Source organism: Guillardia theta (genome assembly GCF_000315625.1).
Source record: "Guillardia theta CCMP2712 unplaced genomic scaffold GUITHscaffold_43, whole genome shotgun sequence".
Taxonomy (NCBI): domain Eukaryota; class Cryptophyceae; order Pyrenomonadales; family Geminigeraceae; genus Guillardia; species Guillardia theta.
This window is the reverse complement of record NW_005434631.1, coordinates 499,809-506,354: the sequence shown is the minus strand read 5'-3', so window position 1 is coordinate 506,354 and position 6,546 is coordinate 499,809.

Below are 6,546 nucleotides of genomic sequence, written 5' to 3'. Positions count from 1 at the left end.
ATTTCTATTTCCTGGTCATTGTCGGAATTGTTCTGCCATATCGTCAACAGACAAATTTATCCGCGCTATCCTCGCCATCTCCTCCCATTCACTCCACCCTCCTCTCCTCCACTCCCCTCCTCTCCACTCCACTCCCCTCCTCTCCACTCCCCTCCTCTCCCCTGCTCTCCCCTCCTCTCCTTCCCTCCTCTCCTCCCCTTCTCCCCTCCCCCTCCTCTCCACACCTGCACGCGCGGTTCTCCTCTGACGAACGTGCCGTGTGTTGAGTAGTGAGTGTAGCAAGACTTGCAGAACGTCTGCCCGAGGAAGCGAGACCAGTCCTGCCCGCCTGCCGCCGTGCTGCTAGTGATGGTCATCCAGCGTCCCCCTGCTCCTTCCCCGTCCTTCCCGTGCCTCTCCTTATCTTTGTGAGGACAGTTTGCGTACCCGCACTTGACCTGCTTCTCCCCTCCGCTCCCATCCCCCCCTCCTTGCGTCCTCGTCCCCTGCTCCGCTCCCTTCCCTCCCTCCTCCTCCTCCTTCCCGTCTACTGAGACTTCGTCCGAGGCCTTCTTGCCCTTGTCCTTGCTCCCCCCTTCCGCTCCAACCTCCTCCTCCCCATCGCCCTGCCTCCCCGACGATCGACCCGGCCTCTCAAGTGTCCCCCTGGTAGCGAACTGCATGAAGCAGGCGTTGCAGAAGACGCGTCCTATCAGCTCCGTCCAATCTCGATTCCCTGCTCGCGTCTGCGCCGTCACAAGCTTCCAGCCGTGCTCGCCGTCTCCTCTTCCGCTGTGGTGGGGGGTCGCGCAAAGCTCGTAGGAGCATCGCATAGACTTGGCGTTCTGTCCTCCGCTCCTCGAGTCGATCACGCCGCTGCCCCACCTGTTCCCCACCGACGCTGCACCTGCGCCGAGCTCCGATCGCTCTCCCCATCCTCCTCCTCCCCATCCTCCTCCTCACTGGCGCCATCCTCTCTCTGACGCTTCTTCGACTTCGTCTCCCCTCCTTCACCTTCACCTTCCTCCTCAAACTCCATCAGGTCCTCCTCCCCGCCCTTCTCGTCCTCGTTCCCCTCGCTCTCCCCGCCGTCCTCCTTCTCCTCCCCTCCCTCCCTCCTCCTGCCCCGCGAGAAGGAGCTCGGCAGATCCAGCACGGTACCCCCGTATAGCTTCGAGTTGACCGTCAGCCCCCGTACTTGCTTCTGTTCATCCTCAGCAGCTCCGCCGCCTCCACCCTCAGCCCTCGCGCGATCTCCGCGATGCTCTCATCGTCCTCAGCGATGTACTGGTCTCCCTTCACCTCCCCCTTTATTGCTCCCCTCCCTCCCTCCCGCCGATCCCGCGAGCTCCGCCCGTTCCTGCTCGCCGTCTTGCTCCTCCTCGACTCGTCCTCGTCCTCGCTCGACTCCGAGTCTGCACGGGAGCTGCGCTCTGTCCCCCTCCTCCTGCTCCTCTCTTGCACCTGCTGCCCGCTATCCTTTCTGCTTCCAGCAGGTCGGAGAGGAGCATGTTTCTTCCCTGCCTCCCTGGGATCCTCCCTCCAGTCCACGTCCGTGTGCCCGTGCAGCTTCCGGCATTGAGTGCGCGAGTAGTGTTTCTGAGAGAACTTGCCCTTCTTGCAGTCCCAGCAGATCGTCTGAAACTCACTCAAGTCCACCTCCCTTCCCCCCCCTCCCCCCCCTCTCCTCCTCCCCCCTCCTCCTCCCCCGCCTCCTCCTCCAGCTGGAGTTCTGCTCCTGCTCTCCTTGGCAGGGGTCTCCTGCACAGGGGACGCGTCCTCGGCAGCCCTCTGTCCTTCATGGAGGGAGGCAGCCTTGCGCCGAACGTCCTTGCAGCTCTCCTCGAACAGCCTGCGCTCCTGCTTGCTTAAAGGCTTCTTGTTCTGCGCGTACCAGTGCTCCACGTCCACCACCGACCTCAACTTGGTCCCGTCAGGCGCCATCATCCAAATGTCTGCCTGCGTTGACGACTGCCTCGTCACCGCACGACCCGTCCAGCCCTCCGGCAGCCCCGTCATGTGCGTCGTCCTGTTCTTGATCGACATCTTGTTCCTTGAGTTGTCCCCCCCGGACGTCGTGCTTGCCTGCTCCACGTCGTCATCCTCCCTCCCGCCCTTCTTCTTCGGCACCAGCGCCGCCCACGCAATGCTCCCCTGCAGCCCGACAGAGTAGTTGGCCATGATGTGCTTCGGCGCCTTCCTCTCCCTCCCCCTCATCGTTCGCTCCACCGACACATCTGACGAGTTGAGGATGGCCAGGTCTTGGAAGGACTCGTTCTTGGACAAGGGAATGAAATCAGCTTGCATCTTGGCGAGGAACCAGGAGCCGTAGTCGGAGTGCTTGTTGTAGTCCTGCAGGAGACGAGATCGTTTCCTGAGCCAACCGCTCGGCACCTTAGCCTCCCTCTCCGCAATTTCGTCCTCCTTCTCCAACTTCTCCACCGCCTCAGCCCTCTCCTTCTCCAGCTCCTCCAGCTCCACAAGCGTCCCGTCCCGAGGCCTCCAAGACTCGATCGCCAGCACCTCCTCCCTCATCTTCTTCAGCTCCTCACTGCTCGGAGGCGAGTCGCCCATGTACAGCTTCCCCTGACAGTGCATGAGACACCTTCTGGCCTTTTCCTTGGGGCTGACTCGAGTCTTGTTCTTCCCTTTCCCCTTGCCCTCCACCTTCTTCAGCACCGCCGACCTGTCGCTCGCTGGCTTCGCCTCTTGCTGAGCTGGGGACGAGCTCTTCTTCGCATCCTGCGCTGAACTCTTCTTACAGTCCCCTCCCTTCTTCCCCTCACCCTCCTTCCCCTCCGACTTGCGACCATTGCGATCTACCGTCGAAGGTTTGTGCGAGAGGCCGATGTCCTAACCGAGCACGTCAGACCAGGAGCAGGAGCAGGGTCAAGGGCAGGAGCAGGAGCAGAGTCAAGGGCAGGGGCAGGGGCAGGGTCAAGGGCAGGAGCAGGAGCAGAGGCAGGGTCAGGGGCAGGGGCAGGGGCAGGGGCAGGAGCAGGAGCAGGAGCAGGAGCAGGAGCAGGAGCAGGAGCAGGGGCAGGGGCAGGGGCAGGGGCAGGGGCAGGAAGAGCATGTAAGATGCAAGGAGGGCTGAGGCATTACCAGCGGTGTGTCCACCTTCCTGCTCACGGGGTGCGCGTAGCTGCCGGAGCTCCGGTCCTGGATGTGGTTGTCGCTGGACTTGTAGGCCTCCATCTCGAAGAACTTGTTGAGCGAGTCCCCGTCGGCTCCGGAGCCGGAGAGGAGCGAGCGAGACTTGCCGCCCTTGCCCTTGTCCCCCTTCTTGGACTTCTTCTTCGAGGAGGAGCCCTTCGATGAGCCCATGTCCTGATGGTCTGCGCTGGTGAGGGAGGAGGACGGGGACCCAGCCCCGTCTCCCGCCTGCTCCTCCTTCACCAGGGGCCTCCCGTCCTGGGGCTTGGGGGACTTGTCCATGAGGTTGGAAACGACCTACGGCAGAATCAGTGTGATACCTCCCTCCCTGCCTGCCTCCTGCCTGCCTCCCTGCTTGCCTCTCCCTCTCCCTCTCTCCCCCCCTCTGACTCCCTCAGACTCCCTCCCTCCTGCAGACTCCCTCTCTCCCTCTCTCCCTCTCTCCCTCTCTCCCTCTCTCCCTCTCTCCCTCTCTCCCTCTCTTCCTCGCACTGTACCTGGTTCCAGTACTGCTGTTTCCCTCGGTTCGCCTGCTTGGCCTTGTTTTCCTGCGACCTTGCGAGCTGGTGCTGAAAAGTCAGGAGAGCGGGAAGGGGATGAAGAGAGATACAAGAAGGAGGATCAAGGATCTTCGGACTCGCTATAGGATACAAAAGAGAAGCAGGCAGGCAGGCAGGCAGGCAGGCAGGCAGGTCAAGGATTGAGACACGCTGAAGTCCGTGCGAAGGGTTGTTTCACAAGACAAATTCCGAACAGGAACAGAGAGCAGGAGAGGAGGGGAGGGGACGAGAGCAGGGGAAGAGGGGAAGAGGGGAGGAGTAGAATTACCGAAGTCCAGTCGACGATGTTATCGAAGGAAGCGGCATCAAGGGAACAGACGTTATGTCAGCTAGCGGATTCTGGAAGCAATCATCACACGAAGACACAATCAAGGTCTTGTTGCTCACTGTCTGTCCTCTCCAGTCAAACTTCTGCTGGCAGAGATGCAAGTCAGCAACGTTCGAACAGCAAGTGCCCTCCTATGACCTGAGACTTGACGAGCTCCGTGAATTGATCATGCTTCATGCAAAGGGGGAACCCCCCTTCTGTGACTTCCAGCATGGACACGTCCTTGACATCTGCCGCAGGAGGTATCAGCATGTCGTACCGCTGGCATGGAGGGGAGAGGATCCTATCGAGACAAGAGCAAGGGCAGTAGGAGGAAACAAGGGGAGAAGGCGGTGGTGGAGGGGGGGGGGGAGTAGTAGGGATCACCAGCGAGGGCAAGAGCTTCCCCAAAGATATCAGGCCTTGACAGGTTCCTAGGCACAGTATCCCGCGGGAAGTGAGCGAGGGCGCTGCCATGGAAGAGAGGACGCGCTGCCATGGCGGTGAAGGCGCCGTTCTTCTTCGTGAGTGGCCTCGGCCGCTTCGACTTCGCCATGGGGGACACGCTGTACGAGGTTGGCAGCGGATTGCTTCCTCCCATCATGTAGGGAGGAGTCGGATGAACTTGGAAGAGCCGGAGAGATCGGGGGGGACGATCAGCCAGTCGGAGAGCGGTCAGCCTTGCTGTCAGCTGCGAGCCCTCCATGGGCCGGCTCTTCTCTTTCGACTGCCCTGCGCTAGCAGGAGGCGCCGAGGTCGCGGAGTTGCTCTTCTTGCCCTTGGAGTCGTTGAGGACGTCGAGGAACGAGCTCATCGTGAAGGATGAGACGAGAAGAGGTGGTGTCGTGCTCCTTGCAGCCTGCCCCACTCAATCCTGTTTCCACGAAAAAAGAGGCGGAAAACCGCAAGAGACGCCCATCTACCTTCGTCACCGACGCTTGCCAAACACCACTCACGCTCAAGACAGGCTGGCAGGCACCAAAATTTCGGAGCAAGAGAGACGGAAGTTGTCTTCGAGACGATCCAGCTCCCGTGCCTGGCAAGAAAGCGCACAAGTACTTCGTTACGATTGGACGAAGAGGTCGAAAATTCGAAAGTAGCGGAGAGGCAGGGGGAGGGAGAAGAAGGGCAGCAAGAACAAGGGAGGAGAGTGAGGGTTCCGAGAAGAGATGAGGGAGGAGGGAGGAGGGAGGAGGGCGGGTGGAGCAAGCTGCCGATCTCCGAGCGCAAGGAAAGCTTCGCTCTTCCTGCTCGCGCGATGTTCAGGCCACCAGCGTTCTTGCAAAGAATACCGATAGGGGGTTCTGATCTTTGATGCGGATTCCGTGGAGATACCAAATTCTGTATTAAGTAATAAAATAGTAACACATTTGAGTGGAGAAAGTAGGTAGTTACCTAAAAATGGATGAGCCCCTCGGATATCCGAGCGGAAATTGACAGCCAAAGCCGGGAAGAAGTAGTAGTGCGAGGGGGTATCGGTCGAGGGGGTGGGGGTTAGAGAGTATGGGTAGGCAGCAGATACCGAAGGGGTGGGGTAAAAGTGGTCAGAAGGTGGTGGGGGTGTGTAGAAATTATTTTACTCAAGTAAGTAATCGTATGTTAACTAATCTTTGACTACCACTCCACCTAAAGAGTTCGCAATTTATGTGATGACCACCCGTTATTAGTCGCTTCTTTTCATGATGACATAACCCGTACCCACTTGACCCCTACCCTCATGTACTGGAAATTTAAAAACACCTATTTTATTTGTTTTACCACCCCAAACAATTCACTGCAGGTTGTCGTCTACCCCATTCTTGACTACCCCACCCATTTACTAACTTTTACCACCCCACACCACACCACAGACAGTGCAGAGCTCTTACTACCCCCTTCGCTATTGCCAGTGATCTAACATAGTACCCTACCCCTTCCTGCAGCTACAAAAGAGGACCCCACCAATTCTGTATCTCAGCCATTTGTAGTAGCACACCACCATATCATAGGAAGTGAAAAATACCACCCCCACCCCCTTCTTTGTCCCACCCCGCAGGGCTACCACCCTCCTCTGGACCACAGTCCTGTCTTCGTACTCCACTGGACAGCAACAGTTGATCAGTAACGGAAGTAACGGATGGTAGTAACACTCGGGCCCGGGCCCGGGCCCGAGCGCCCCGGACAGAGCCTAGTATCTTGGAGGATACATTTGCTCAACTCCAGTTTTATAAGTGAAGGGAGGCCGAGTAGCACCATACTAGTGGTACCAGTAGAAGACAAATACTATTTTTGAAAGGGTAAAAGGTATTATATTACTTTGGCGAATGAATATTACAGCTACATATTAATATACCTAAAACACATATATGTATTGTAGTAATCACAATTACTGACAGCATAATAATTAAAATGACTTTATATTTAAAACTATTATACTCGTCAGGATCCATCGGCAATGGGGGTGGGAGGATTCAGGGGTGATGGCGGGGAGAGGGGAAAAGGGGGGGGGGGGGGGGGGGCGGGACGAGAGGAGGAGGAGAGATAGGAAGAGGAGAGAGAGAGAGG